The 16,497-nt window shown below is 48.4% G+C and overlaps 1 long non-coding RNA gene across 1 annotated transcript; it reads right to left on the minus strand.

The window, feature by feature from the left end:
* Window positions 1-5,274: 5,274 nt before the first annotated feature.
* LOC119305216 lies at window positions 5,275-6,472 on the minus strand. Its single transcript, XR_005148584.1, has 3 exons — window positions 6,221-6,472; window positions 5,486-5,648; window positions 5,275-5,352 (listed from the first exon to the last, which is right to left on the minus strand). It is a non-coding gene; the product is annotated as an uncharacterized LOC119305216 (long non-coding RNA).
* Between the last annotated feature and the right edge of the window lie 10,025 nt (window positions 6,473-16,497).

A 16,497-nucleotide genomic window follows, 5' to 3' on the forward strand; every position in this document is an offset into this window, starting at 1 on the left:
GGTGAAGTCGACACACATGCGCTCCTTCCCTCCCTTCTTTGGCACAACCACAGGGTTGGCCAACCAATCTGGATATCGGACCTCGCGAATAACCCCCGCGGCTTCTAGCTTGCGGGTCTCCTGGACGATGAAGGCCTGCTTTTCAGTGGACTGCCGCCTCGCCTTCTGCTTCACGGGGCGCATGTTGGGGCACACGTTGAGGTGGTGCTCGATTACGCCCCGTGGGATCCCTGCCAACTGATTGGGCTCCCAGGCGAACACCTTCTTGTTTGTGCGCAGGAACTTGACCAGGGCTTCCTCCTGCTCGGGCCCGAGGTTGGTGCCTATGGTGAAAGTGGCGTTAGTGGACCCATCCTCGACGACAGGTATCTGCTTGGTCTCTGCGCTTTCTTGGGTGAACAATTGTTTCTTCTTGGTTGGTGCAGCCCCCTTGGGCTTTGGGGTTTCTACGTTGGCGGGCCGTGCTGCCGCCGCCGTCTTGAGGGCGAGCTTGAGTACTCGCAGCGCATCTTCGGTGTCCCCGGGCACGGTGAGAACACCGTTGCTCCCGGGCATCTTCATGAGGTTGTACGCCGGGTGAGTCGCGGCCATGAATTGGGCCAGTGCTAGATAGCCGAGGATGGCGTTGTAGGAAAGGCCGATGGGGGCGATGTCGAAATCGACCAGGTCTGTGCGGAAATTGTCGTAGGTGCCGAAGGTTACCGAGAGCCAGATCTGTCCCAAGGAGCTGGACGACCCGCCTTCGACGCCCAAGAAGGGCCGGCTGGGTTGCAGCCGTTCCCGGGGTATGCAGAGAAGGTTGAAGGCCTCAACTGAGAGCACGCTGAGGCCCGCGCCGTCGTCGATGAGAGTCCTGGTGACAGCCACCTGGCAGATGGTAGGCGTGTAGAGCATGGGGAGCGCACCCGAGTAGGCCGAGTTGGAGAGGTGGTCCTCTGAGCTGAAGGCCAGCCTGGCCGACGGCTTTGACCGGCCCGGGGGAGCCTCCTGCCGCGTGGAGGCGGCGCCGACCCGGCGGACGAATGCTTGACATGGTGGCTGGAGGGCGGCGCCTGCGAGCCGCCCAGGAGGGCCGCGACGACCGAGGGAGCCGGCGCGACGTGGTGGGTGAGGAAGAGGCCGCGTGGCTCTTCCCAAGAGGCCACGAAGGGATGCTGGGACGATGCTCGTTGCCCGTTCCCTGCCGGGCCGGTGGCGGCGTTGACGGCAGGTGACGGGGAACGACGAGGGCGCCCGCCGACGGGAGCCGTCTGGGCGACACGGGAAGCGAGGGCGGCTCGGCGCTCGGCGCGGGCCCGACGAGCGTCAAACATGGATGCGATGGTCGGAGAAGAACATGGCGATGGAAGACGAATTCCGGCTCCCCCCTACCTGGCACGCCAAATGTTGGATTTCAGGTTCCGGCAGACCCTTGAGGTTCGAACATTGGGGTGCGCGCGGAGATTTCGCCCTCTACCTACCTGCTCCTCGCCGAATCGCTAGGATCTAAACTACAAACAGAACAACACAAGAGACACAGGGTTTATACTGGTTCAGGCCACCATTGTGGTGTAATACCCTACTCTAGTGTGTGGTGTGGTGGATTGCCTCTTGGGCTGATGAAGAACAGTACAAGGAAGAACAACCTCGCGAGGGTCTGTCCTTGGCTGGTGTGATGAACTGCTAGGAGGAGTTCGATCGTTCTATCTACTGGTTTCTTGGTGAGGATCAAGATGCCTCTACCCTGGGGGTGGCTAGTCCTATTTATAGGCAAAGGCCCTGGACCTCTTCCCAAATATTGAGCGGGAAGGGCGCCAACAATTGGCCATTTTGAAGGGGAACAGCGGGTACACTTATCTTGACTAAAGTTGGTCCTCGCCTGTCAAAGGCTCTGGTAGTGACGCCTGCTTGGGCTCCACAATGACTTCCTCCCTGCCGTTGGGCTGGTCTTGGTCTTGTTGCACCGAAATGGATGCCTTTGCTTGATGCTCTCGCCTGCGCTTGCTCCCTTTGCACCGAGGAGGAAAGGAGGACACTGCGCGGGCTGGCGCCCGACTGGCGCCCTTGGTCATCATGGCTTGCGTGATGGGCACCTCGTGAGGTACCCCGCCTTGAACTCTCCGCCTCCTCGTGAGCCAGCCTGATGAGGCCGTGCCTGAGGAAGCTCCTTGTCGTCCGCCCCGCGAGGCTTTGCCCCTCGCGAGGGTCTTGAGCTAGAGTCGATGAAGATGGGCCGCGCTGGGCCCCCTTCGAGCCACGTCGCAGGTCGCAGGCAGGCAAGTCTGGGGACCCCCGTTCCCAGAATGCCGACAGTCTCCAAGTCCGGGATTGGTGCTAGTAGGTTGCTAGTAGTGTTGATTACTCTTTGTAGTTGATGCTAGTTGGTTTATTTGGTGGAAGATCATATGTTCAGATCCTCTATGCGCAATATTACCCCTCTGATTATGAACATGAATATGCTTTGTGAGTAGTTACATTTGTTCCTGAGGACAAGGGAGAAGTCTTGCTATTAGTAGTCATGTGAATTTGGTATTCGTTCGATATTTTGATAAGATGTATGTTGTCTAACCTCTAGTGGTGTTATGTGAATGTCGACTACATAACACTTCACCATTATTTGGGCCTAGAGGTAGGTATTGGGAAGTAATAAGTAGATGATGGGTTGCTAGAGTGACAGAAGCTTAAACCCTAGTTTATGCGTTGCTTCGTAAGGGGTTGATTTGGATCCATATGTTTCATGCTATGGTTAGGTTTACCTTAATACTTTTGTTGTAGTTGCGGATGCTTGCAATAGAGGTTAATCATAAGTGGGATGCTTGTCCAAGTAAGGTCAGTACCCAAGCACCGGTCCACCCACATATCAAAATATCAAAGTACCGAACGCGAATCATATGAGCGTGATGAAAACTAGCTTGACGATATTCCCATGTGTCCTCGGGAGCGCTTTTCCTATTATAAGAGTTTGTCCAGGCTTGTCCTTTGCTACAAAAAGGATTGGGCCACCTTGCTGCACTTTATTTACTTTTGTTACTTGTTGCTCGTTACCATTTATCTTATCACAAAACTATCTATTACCACTTATTTCAGTACTTGCAGAGAATACCTTGCTGAAAACCGCTTATCATTTCCTTCTGCTCCTCGTTGGGTTCGACACTCTTACTTATCGAAAGGACTACGATAGATCCCCTATACTTGTGGGTCATCACGTACCACAAGCTCATCAGCCCCAATGTTTCTCTTCGATGAGTGTTTTGCAAGTATTATAGCTCGCACAGTAGCTAGCCTACTAACACCAAGAATCATCAAACAAGCCCTGCTGATATGATAAATAGTTCAAACTTACATCTAAGCATGCCATATATTACATCAAAAGCTGGTGAGGATACATCTGTTTCCATAACTCAGAGAGGGTTCGCATGATTCACTATCAAACAAAAGTAGCAAGTACCGCCCGCACAAGACAGTGCATTAGCCCTAAGATGGTTTGATAACACGCATCGTTCTGGTAATTAAACATAGGGCAATGCAAACTACCCTGAAGGATTAGCGCGACCAACTATTTCTTGTCATCGATCTCTCGGGCAATGACCACAGCACGGACAGCAGCATGGGAATCGATTTCTGGGGCGATGTCCATAGGACTGACCACGACATCGGAATCGATCTCTAGGGCGATGTCCACAGGATGGACAGCGGCATCGGAATCAATCTCCGGGGTGATGCCAACAGGACGGGCCGCGACATCGGAATCATCAAGGACGTCCACCGGCACCTGCACAACCCTAACATATTAGCAAGCACATTCCAAATAATCAAAAACCACAACTATGGTAATAAGCCATTATTTTTTACCTTGTTCAGCTCACTGGGGGATCTCATCCCTCCGGGGGCCATCTCCTCGTCCTCGATGGGGGCCATCACCTTTCCGGGGGAATACTGCTTCTCAACGGTGACTATCTCCTCAAACTTGGCCTTGAGCCTCGCATAGGTGGCAATCAGAGTTCCTGGGGTAGGCACGATGGGGCCCTTGGTGTTCTTCCAACTTTCTTTGAGGAGTTCGTCCACCAACGTCGTCAACTCTTTGGCCAGTGCTTGTTTCTTGGAGTTCTTCGTCTCCATGGGTTGGCCCGCCAACATGGTCAACTCGTTGGTTGGTGCTCGCTTCCTGGAGATTGCTGTCTCCAGTGGGTTGTCCGCCAGCAACTCTTTGCCTAGTGCTCCAGGATCCATCAATGAACTGACAAACAAAAAGCAATCGAAAGGAAACCACAATCGCAATGAAAACGGGAAAAGAATAGGATGTGAGAATCGGTCGGTGCTTCACAAAAAGAAGTTTCTTGGAATGAAAATATAGCAGCATAACTGATTTGCCCACCTTTCCTTCGTCAGTATAGAAGAAAAATGGCAAAAGTGAGTAGCCTGGAGTGAGGTTTTCTTCAAGAAAGGGAAGAAAGGGCTTGAATGAGCGTTCCAGTGAAATGATGGTTGCTTCGTCCAGTCCAACTTGGAGGCCACCTTACCACTGCTGGTAAAGGTGTGGGTTTTGTGATATGACGGGTCATGACGGCCACACCGGGGTGACAGGTGAGTCTCGACTGTAGCACCTCGCTGTGATTTGGTGGATGGCACGCGGGCCCGGATGCTTTGAAATGTCCCGCATGTAGATAGAGTGGCTAGTCATATAGGAGTGCTCAATATTTTGCACCGCGACCAGGGCGGAGAGGAAAATGAGAGAACTACGTAATTAATGCATGAGTTTAATTAGTAGTTTTGTAAAGTACGAGATACATTCCTCCAATCGCAAAATGCCTTGGTTCATGAGATTTGAGATTTGAGCCCTATAAACCGAGGGGAGGGAGTACTGCAGGCGGTGTAGTCTAGTCACTTGTTGAAATCTCTAGAAAGGCAAATACTCCTTTCCGGTTTACAGGGCTATACTACTCCCTCCGTCTAGGTGTGCAAGTCATCTTACGAAAACCAAATAGTCCCAAAACACTTGGGCATGATGTATTAACTTCTATCTTGTTTCTTGTTTCTTGACATATCAACCAATAAGAGATGAGAGGTGTGCATACTTTTAATGACTTGCAATGGCTAGTTCATTGCAAGCAATGCTATTAATTAGCAAATAAACATTGGTGACCCCAGGAGGAAACGGTGCTAAGCGCGTGGACCTATGCAGAATGAGTATCAACCAATGGATGATGGAGTTTAATTGTTAAACAATAGTAATTTTGTCTCATGCAAGAGCCTGGCTAGTATATGTGTTCTCCAAGGCACCGCACCATGAGAGCAGTGGCGGAGCTAGTATTTGACACCAGGGTGGTCTGCCCCATTTTTTTTGATAAGCAATATGACATGTGAAAGTTCTAACTAACACCAATATCACAAAGAAATAGATCAATATCACAATATGGTCTTGCAAAAACACTAAAATTCTCAATTAAATCTCTGCCTTGCATAAAAAAGCCTACATAGTACATATTACACAGACCATAGTACATACCTTGAGAAGTTCAAAAAGACTATGTTTCTGGCATACACACAAGTTCTCCGGTTTGCTCTTCGGCCACATCCGACATATTCCCGGCCTTGACGAGACATTGTTTCTCTTCTTCTGGAAAAAGAGAAATAATGTCTCGTCTGGCCCTCTTCATTCCTCAACAATTCTGTAACAAAAATTACTTTCTATCAATAAAGCTAATGGAGGCAGAAATAATGTACAAAATTATGTATCTGTTCATTCATGTACAAAAAATTTGCAGTCAAAAGGGAAGGAACAGATCAGTCCCTGGAACAGATGGGTACTCCATCATGGTCCGAAACTGTAACCGGACAAACATAGCTGCCAGAATTCCATGTTTTACAGTTTATATGTTATATAAACTATCTTCCTCATAGAGTAAATCAAACAAATTGAAATGCAATATGCCGGTACCAGATAAAGAAAACTCAAGATTTTTTATTTCCTATAAGAAGTGCTTCCACTCAGCCACACAACTATACAGAAGACAGTAAAGGCACAAGGATTTGCTCTCTTCGCATCTACATCTACGTGATGAGACAACCATGATCCATCAGACCATCACAGGTACATGGAGTACCACACAACAACTTACTATGCTGCACATTGAGATCCCAAATCCACACAGCAACAAACCATGCATAGCTATGGTCAGATTCTGCCTAGAGTTGCTAAAGGTGAGGCCATAAGATGGAGCAAGCATAGGCAGGTTATTACAGAAAATTGAGCCAAACGCCTGGAGCCCTGGACTGGGCGGGTGGGAAGCCGGGAAGGGGAGGCGGGAGCAAGGAGCCTCCTGGGCGGCTGGGCTCCGGGCTCCGGCCGACCGAAGACCGGCGAGGACGAGAGGAACGGCGCGGCGGCTGGGTGTCGGGGTGGAGCAGGGGAACGGCGAGGCGGCTGTGCGCGAGGGGGACAACTCGTTCTGCTCGATCTGGACAGACAGGCCGTGGTTGTGTTACTCGTTGATGCGTTATTGGGCGTTTTTTTCTCTCCGGCCCGAACAGATGCATAGGTATATAAAAGGTGATCCAAAATCCCAGGGTGGGCCGTGGCCCACCCTGGCCACCCTGTACATCCGCCCCTGCATGAGAGCGTTCGCAACTGCCACGTTTGGGTTGCGCTTGGCTCTTCGCCTCTTCGAGAAGACGAACAATGATGTTACTCCTACTTCTACAGTATCGAATCCACTACTGCATATCCGTCCACCTCATGCGGGAGCGATAGCGTGTAGCGAAAGCTTCTACTTACTGCTCCTGCCTTTGCGTCTATGACAGGTGGGCCCAACAGGTGGTTGGCCCTCTTGTCATGCAGCAAAAGGCAGGTGCAGTTAAGGCACCGGAGCTCAGTCCGCGAGGGAGAGGGCGTTGTAGTAATCAAATTTCTCGGTCTTGTACGAGTTGACGCGACACATCAAAGCACTCCACTCGATATAAGTCTTTTTACACATTTCAAATGGACTACTTCGTATGTAGACATATTCTGCTTCGTATGTAGTCATTTGTTGCAATCACTAAAAAGACTTATATTTGGAAACGGAGGGAGTACAATGCATGTATGCATGTCGTGACTTTCCTTTTGATACTTGCATGTGTTGATTTGATGCACCTTGCCAAATTTTGACTATAAATTTAACTAACCAAATTTTCATGCATGTCACAAAAAATTACGGGGCTGTTTGGATTGTGACTATGTTTGTCTTATGTTGCCACATTATTTTTCCCACACTTGCCACACTTGCCTAACCTGAGTTGCTCAAATTATTAGACACACTTTGGCTTGCCTAAGGGAATCTTGCCACAATTTTTGTGTCTATGACATTTGGGGTTCACTGCTAATAAAAAAATCTTGTCTTAGGTGTGGCTAATACAAAAGACTTATATTTAGGAATGGAGGGAGTAGAAAATATAAATAATAATGCATGTTGGGGCAACCCACGTTTCCGCTAATTTTAGCCGTGAGCTTGTTCACAAGTTTTACGAGGGGGTGGTTGTTCATTTAATGGAGTGACTTGTAGTACCAGACTTGAACGATACAAAGTGCGACCTGGCACACCGTAACACCACTTGGAACAAGCGGGTAGCTATCTCAAAAAACAATCAACAAATAAAAAAGACCGCGACCTGGCATGTAGTAGTACAAAATTTTAAACGATGGATGGAGTGAAAAAGGAAAACTACCCCACTACATATATATAGGCCGGAGCCTCCGCGCTTGCTTGCTAGGGTTGCTCTATTCACACACTCTCATCCTCTCCAGATCTAAACAAGATAGGGGTAGTAACACTGTCTTTCTCCCTTCAAAAAACATTGGCTTTCTATCCTCACCGCTGGTTACAGATCCAGACATATCCCCCTCCGCCGGTGAAGGGGAGGAGGGGCAGCGTTTAGGCCGTCGTCGACAGCGAGGGAGGAGACCCACTACCGGCCACACCGTTATCTCTGGCCGAGCGCCGGCACGGGAGGTCCTCCGATCCCTTCATCGTTGCCTGTGGGCGGATCCGGCCTCCCGCCGCCCACCTATCCACATCCCGACGACCTTCAGGTATATCTTCGTTCGAAACTGCCTTAGCTCTACTTCCCCAGCTCGCTACGTCGCTGCATGTGCATCATTTTCTACCTCTCAGCCCCTCTCGATCGGATGGTCCAACATCACCTTTTTTTCTATTGTTAGAGGTAAAGCTACTTCATGGAGTTGAATCTTGTACTCCCTCCATCCGAAAATACTTGTCATTGAAATGGATGTATCTAGATGTATTTTAGTTCTAGACACATCCATTTTGATGACAACTAATTCCAGACGGAGGGAGTACTTGGTTCAAACAAGAAATAAAGTGGGGTGGGGGAATTTAGTATGTACATCGGACTTGGTACAAACAGGAAGGAAAGGGGATGAAAGTAGTATAGACTGGTCATCCAACCGGTCTCTTGGTCGAAAAGGGAAATATAGGGGTAACGCTATACACAGTGGTATGACTAGGACTAGATATGCTATCCACACATAGGAGTAGCTGGCTAGAGTGAACAAAAATGAAACCAACCCAGATATGTTTCTTGGATGTTTGTTTCTCGGGGCAACAAACTATGAATCACCACTTTATGCCCCTGTTTACGTACATGGTTGCTGACTGCTAGTGCACCCACTGTCCAATGCCCTTATACCAAATATTTACTTGTTCTTAATCTAATGTCCCTAGTAAAAATGAAGTCATGCCACTGTTATAAGCCATGACAAGTTTAGCCAAATGTTTTTGCCTGTAATTGTTTGAGACTCTGACTGTTTCCTCTGTACCTTTTTGTGCAAACAGGGATATCCAGTTCACCTGGTTGCTGTTGTGACCTTTTGGTGCACTGCACAAAACTCTTCTTAAAAGAAGTGACTTTTGTGCTATTTAACTAGAATGTCAGAATGGAACAGTTGGTTCATTTCGGTGGAACTGCACAAAGGGAGATCTGTGTTCCAATCCTCATCATCCATATTGGCGCCATAACCTTCCTTTAGGTAAGAATGATATTTAATGCATGTGTTCATCTCTATTTTCTGACTGCCATGAGAAAATAATGCTATTTTTTACTAGTACACTTGTACTCCCTCACTGAGAAAACCAATTTTGAATTAGAAGGCCAATCATGTACTTGGTTTCACCAACTGGTGAGGAGAAAGAGAAACAGAGCATGAAGAGGAAGAAGAAGAAGAATAAACAGTGGGCGATCTTGCTGAAGCCAGAGGCCTCAGTCGAGGCCATTCAAGGGCTCCGGCAACGAGTACCTTACATGTGAGACGATCCTCCAAGGAGCCCTTCCACTTCTGCTGTCTCACTTAATTAATTAGCAGTACTTAAGTACCACTAATTTATTACTGCCTAATTTTCCTGTTGGAGTTAAACAAATCTTTAGTAGGACCCTATGCTGAGTCATGTACGTACGTATGTTTGTCTATGGAGGTGAATCATGTGGTGGAGTAGGGAGGGAATATTATTAGTGTCATGACATAATAGTGCTATTGTTTTGCATGTCAATTTATTGCCATTGGTTCAACGAGGCAATGTTTTGTGTATTGTCCATCATGAATTTGATGCTATTGTTTGAGTAATATGCTAATGTCTTCCTATCCTTTCTCACTAAGCTAATGAAGGTTTCACCTTGTTCCTACTTGTGCAAACAGGGATCATGTTGCGCCAATCATACATTTTAGTGGAACTACACAAGACAATACAATGAACTATATCCCAGCCAGTGCTTTAACTCTGCTGGAAGTTCTTGATAATCTTTCGATATAATCTCAGCACTGGTAAACAAGAGTGATTTCAACCATACATTTGAAGTGCACAAAAATATATACTATTGTGTGATTCCAGTGAGTGCTTTATCATCTCTTATGGGACTACATGAATAAGCTTTTTTTTCTAGGTTGGTACGGTCCTAAGGCCTTCATCCATATTAGTTTGCTGTCATCTCTATTTGTATCGTGCTACTGTCATGAGAAACTCCTTTATCTTTGCACGTTAAAGTTTTGCAACCTACGATAAATGGCAATGCTTTGAGTGTTGAGCTAATTGGCACTGATTAAATAAACTAATACCTCTCTTTAAGCAGGACTACTATGTTGCTAACTTTACCCATTAAGATAATGAGGGTGCTTCTATTTGTTAGTGTATGTTTCATCAACTAGTCCCACTATTACACTAATCTCAGTCTCTCAATATATGTGCCAACAGGGATGCTCAATTTTGGTGGAACTGCACAAAAACTTTAGGTGCTTCATTGCCTCGACAACTTCCGTCCTTTCCTGTCAGTCGCTAATCTCAGCTTGCTTTCTTCCTTCGCTGTCAGTCGCTTGGCTTATCTCGGCTTCCAGTCAAAGGAAATAGTAATTGATATGCTACCTCACACAGGTTGGTACTGGTCTTTATCCCTATTATTGTGCCTGTCATATGTATTGGTAATTTGGTATTGTGCTACTGTTTGCCGATTTCATAAAGGAGTAATTTGGAGCCTGAACTCGCAGGAAAATCATTACATCGGGTGATTTTAGTAGAACTGCACAAAATGATCAGATGGACAGGTACTTATGCTGCTGCTATGTACTCCAAAGTTCACTCAGACAAGCATCGATGTTGACAAGAAGAAGTGCTATATTCATTCGAGTATCAACCAGCGTCAACCAATTGTCAAACTCCAAGTATTAGGAGAGTGAACGCCAAAAATATTGCTTGGTACATAGCCGAGAAAAACGCAGTCCAGTCTTTGGTCCCAACTTGTGCCTTTTGGTTATCGGCACATATGGTAGCAAACTATATGGCATGGAGTCTAAAGATTCCAGACAAGTTGGTTGACACGTATATTCATCTGGCACTTAATCAGTCTGCATGCCAAGGATGCTCCATTTCAGTTGAACTGCACAAAAAATTTGGGTGGTTCATTTTCTCAACCGCCTCCTTTCTCGTCTGCAATGTAGAATTTTGGCAAGATACAGGACCAAGATGAGCCAGTAAACTAGTTGGATGAAAGTAGTGGCCAAGTTGCTCAAACCTCCCTCGGCACGAGGCCACTATTAGAGGATAAACATACAAGCAAAGTTTAGATTATCTGTGCTGCCTCTTATCTACTCGAAAGTTTACTCGTACAAGAACTAATTTTAGCAAGAAGTACCTCCGATTGAACACCATTTACCAGTCTGTACCCTAGGTAATTAAAGTTCGTCCATGGATCATATTGGCTATGATCTCAATCATTTGTATGCATAAACATACTGAACATGTGTATATCTGAATCTTTTTGTGAATTATGTATGAATATTGTCGTGTGATCTATCAATCATTTGGATGCATAGATATGCTGAGCTTGTGTATATATGAATCTTTTGAGTTGTTGATAGTGTATGTTGGCTATGAATATGAACGTGTCCTGTGAACCTGAGTTTGATATGAATGTTTACCTTTTCTGTTGTATTTGTGTGTGAACTTGTTAGTATGCCTACTGTGGGGTATAAAACGCAGGTCTCTGTTCTATTTATCTATATATAAGAATAGTAATGCTATGTCCAATTTATGTTTTCCCTTCTAACCACATTATATATATTTATATTATTACTATTATCGTATATTTTATAGAGACTTATATACATTATAAAAACATCCCACGTGTTATTAACTTACAAAAGTAAATGTTTAACGGAAGTTGGCAAGGAAAATCCTGGTTGTTTTTGACTCACGGGCAAGAAAAATCCTGGTGATTGCGTACAAAAGCTTGCGAAGATTTTAAGGACCAATTTAATAATAATGCGCTCATTTTTATTTTGAGCAATAACTCGCTAATTTGTTAATTATATATATATATAATGTGCCTCTTCGGTTTATTCTTTGATATTAATTGCTCCTTCTAACATAACATTATATATATAACGAGCCCACCTAATACGTGTGTTTCAAGGAAGTGCAAATGGGCTGGGATTTCTTAGAAAATATAAATGGGCCTGATTGAAGCAAAATTATTTGTTCACCCAGCCCAGCAAATGCACTGTACATTCTAGAAAGCATGGGTTAAATACATGCTACATTTTTGCAGGCTGACATGTGGGCCAATAGGTCGAAGCCTACACAGGGCGTTGTCAACTTGGTCAACAAATGATTGTGTCATCCACAACCATTGGATTTATATCCAACGGCCGGCATGCACCTTCAATCTCTCGTCTTATTCCTCCAGCGTCGCCGGGACCACATAGTCTGGCCTCCGGCGGCCAGCGGCTCTGCTTAGCACGCATCACTGCGAAGCGCTACCCGACCGCCGGCCAGGCTATCCCTCCACCCCTCGACACCTCCTGTTATTCTCCACAGACTACAGCCCCACGCTGCAACAGAACCAGTTATAACCCTTCTCCTCCTCTCAATCTGCGACTCCACCGCCGCGTCTTCCCATCTCCGAGTCGTTTCCGTCCGGGGCCTCGCCGTCGTCCATCGCCTCGCTGTGCTCGATGGGGCGTGGTCAACAAACGAGAGTCATCGGAAGAGGACTGTACGTGGAGAGCTTGACGGCTGGGACCCACGAGGTCCATGGTCACACGCAAGGAAAGTTCCTCCTTATTAAGCTGAAAAAATGTTTCCTCCACCTGACAGCTGGGACCCACCGGCTGTATCTTCGCACGGAAGGAAGTGCCTCCTTGTTTTGCAAAAAAAATTATTCATCCCATTGAAAGCTGGGACCCGTCAGATTTGGTGGCTGACTTGTGGGCCTACTAAGCGCACGTGTACGCACGGCTTTGTCAACTTAATCAACAAATGATTCTAGCAGCTGGACCATTGGATGTTAATCCAACAGCCGTGATCCTTCTTCAACCTCTGTTCTTGCTCCTGTCTCCCGTGGGCGGCACCGCGGTTGTGCTGCCGCGCACCCGAACCAGTGAAGTTTCCCACTCCTCTCCATCTGCGACTCCACTACGCCGTCTTCCCCATCTCCGGGTCGTTCCAGTCTGGGTGTGCTCGGCACGGTGTGGTCAACGTGGTCAACAACCGAGAGTCATTGGAAGATGACTGTACGTGAGAGGCTGACAGTGGGGACGCACCACGCCCATGGACGCATGCATGCAACGGAACGTGGCATGGTCAACATGGTCAAGGAACGACTTCCATCGGAAGTATTACGTGGAGAGCCTGACAGCTAGGTCCACAGCCGCAGCAAGTAAGTGCCTCCTTATTACGCGGAAAATAATGATTCCTCTAACTGATAGCAGGGACCCACTGGACGGGCCACCGTATTTTGCGAAAAAAGTTTGCCCCCTGACTGTTGGGACGCACCTGACGGGCCACCGTATTTTCCAAAAAAAATGTTCCCCCCGCTATCAGCTCGGACCCACCGGAAGTGCCTCCTTATTAAGCAGAAAAAAATATGAATACTCCTCCTGCTAGCTGGGACCCACCTTAGTGGGAGGCTGACTTGTGGGCCCACTAAGTTTACGGGGACGGAGGGCTTTTCAACTTAGTCAATATGACCGATTCTAGCTGCAGTGACCGTACGATGTCCATCCAACGGCCATCGTGCTTCTTCAACCTCTGGTCTTCTTGCTTCAGCCGCCCAAAGCAACGCCGATCGTGCCGCCTGCTCCTGCCTCTTGTGGCCGGCTGTGATGCCGCGGAGGCCTCACCTCCCTCTACTACTCCTGCCGCTGGCTAGGCCATCCCTCCACTCACCCACACCCCTTGTTATTCTGCGGCGACGGTAGCCTCACACCGCAGCCGAACGAGTGAACCCTCATACTCCTCTACGCGTGGGCATCCACTGCCGCGTCTTCCCCGGCTCCGCATCGTCCCCTTCCTAGGCCTCGCCGTCGTCCACCGCCATGGTGCTCTCGGCGCGGCGTGGTCAATGTGGTCAACGACCGAATTCCATCGGAAGAGTACTGTACGTGGAGAGGCTGATAGCTGGGTCCACGGCAGCCGCAAGGAAGTGCCTCCTTATTACACGGAAAATAATTATTCCTCCACCTGACAGCGGGGACCCACCGGACGGGCCACCAGTATTTTGAAAAATGTTTCCCCCTGACTACTGGGACCCACCGGACGGGCCACCGTATTTTGTGAAAAAACGTTCCCCCCGCTGTCAGCTCGGACCCACCGGAAGTGCCTCCTTATTACGCACAAAAAAATGAATACTCCCCCGGCTAGCTGGGACCCACCTTGGTGGGAGGCTGACTTGTGGGCCTACTAAGTTGACGGGACGAAGGGCTTTGTCAACTTAGTCAATATGAACGATTCTAGCTCCAGTGACCGTACGATGTCCATCCAACGGCCGTAGTGCTTCTTCAACCTCTGGTCTTCTTGCTCCAGCCGCCCAAAGCAGCGCTGGTCGTGCCGCATGCTCCTGCCTCCCATGGCCGGCTGTGCTGCCGCGGAGGCCTCACCGCCCCCTACTATTCCCACCGCTGGCCAGGCCCTGCGGCGACGGCAGCCTCACACCACAGCCGAACCAGTGAACCCTCGTACTCCTCTCCGTGCGGGCTTCCACTGCCGCGTCTTCCCCGGCTCCGCATCGTCCCCTTCCTAGGCCTTGCCGTCGTCCACCGCCGTGGTGCTCTCCACGCATCGTGGTCAACGTGGTCAAGGAACGACTTCCATCGGAAGAGTACTATACATGGGGAGGCTGACAGCTGGGTCCACGGCCATAGCCCAGTTTTTTTGTGATTTGCCAAGTAAGTCGCTTTGTCAGTCCTGTTGGGCTGCAAATCTTTCAAAACAAGGAGAGCTTTCATTCGGCTGGCCGAGAAAATAGCCCATCAGTAATGAGAAATGGGATGTACATTTTAAAAAAACATCAAACCGGCAATTAGTTTCAAATATCTTTTTTTCATTTCGAGATTTTAAATTACATCAATTTTTATGCGTGGAGAATTTGTTGGATTTTATATTGATATACATTTATTTTTAAAATCAGTTTGAATGTGTCAAAATTTTGGGATTAAAAACAGTTCGGACCGCACCGAAATATGCAAAATTTCGTATACTTTTTTAACCGTGGCCACAATATGGGATGTAATGCTAACAAAAAGAATATGGGCTAAAAAACCTTAAGAATTTGCAAATGGGCTGTAAATTATTAGAAATAATGGCAGATGGGCTGTATGCTCTTTTCCATAGATTTGAGGCTTTCCTAAAAAAAAGTTGACGCACAAGCAGTGACTGTTGGATGTCCATCCAACGGCCGTCGTGCTTCTTCAATCTCTGCTCTTCCTGCTCCAGCCGCTCAAACAAGCGCCGGCGGGATTGCCTGCTCCCTCCTCCCCGTGGCCGGCTGTGCTGCCGCGTAGGCCTCACCACCCCACCGTCCTCCCATCGCTGGCCTAGCCATCCCTCTACTCACCCACACTTGTTGTTATTCTCTGGCGACAGCAGACGAACCAGTAAACCCTCATACAATCGTACTCCCCTCCGCATGGGAAACAACTGCCTAGTCTTCCCTGCATCCATGTCGTTCCCTTCCTAGGCCTCGTCGTCGTCCACCGCTCTAGTGCTCTCGGCGCAGCCTGGTCAACGTGGTCAACGACCGACATGCATCTGAAGTGGACTGTACGTGGAGAGGCCGATAGCTGGGTCCACGGCCGCACGCAAGGAAATGCCTCCTTATTACGCGCAAAATAATGATTCCTCCACCTGACATCTGGGACCCATCGAAAGGGCCTCTGTATTTTGCGAAAAAAACGTCACCACCGCTGACAGCTCGGACCCACCAGCTATATCTTTGCACGCAAGGAAGTGCCTCCTTATTACGCACAGAAAAATGAATACTCCCCCTGTTAGATGGGACCCATTATAGTGGCAGGCTGACTTGTGGGCCTACTAAGTTGACGGGGACGGAGGGCTTTGTCAACTTAGTCAATATGCACGATTCTAGCTCCAGTGACCGTACGATGTCCATCCAACAGCCGTAGTGCTTCTTCAACCTCTGGTCTTCTTGCTCCAGCCACCCAAACCAGTGCCGGTCGTGCCTTGTGCTCCTACCTCCCGTGGCCGACTGCGATGCGGCAGAGGCCTCACCGCCGCCTACTACTCCCACCGCTGGCCAGGCCATCCCTCTACTCACCTACACCCCATGTTATTCTGCGGCGGTGCCAGCCTCACACTGCAGCGAACCAGTGAACCCTCGTACTCCTCTACGCATGAGCATCCACTGCCGCGTCTTCCCCAGCTCCCCGTCGTCCCCTTCCTAGGCCTTGCCGTCGTCCACCGCCCTAGTGCTCTTGGCGCGGCGTGGTCAACATGGTCAAGTAACGGCTTCCATCGGACGTGGACTGTATGTGGAGAGGCTGATAGTTGGGTCCATGGCCGCAGCAAGGAAGTGCCTCCTTATTACGCGCAAAATAATTATTCCTCCACCTGACAACAGGGACCCACCGGACGGGCCACCGTATTTCGTGAAAAAAACATTTCCCACTGACTGCTAGGACCCACCAGCTACATCTTCGCACGCAAGGAAGTGCGTCCAGGCAAAAAAATGATTCGCCTC

This window comes from Triticum dicoccoides, chromosome 5B, assembly GCF_002162155.2.
Source record: "Triticum dicoccoides isolate Atlit2015 ecotype Zavitan chromosome 5B, WEW_v2.0, whole genome shotgun sequence".
Taxonomy (NCBI): Eukaryota; Viridiplantae; Streptophyta; class Magnoliopsida; order Poales; family Poaceae; genus Triticum; species Triticum dicoccoides.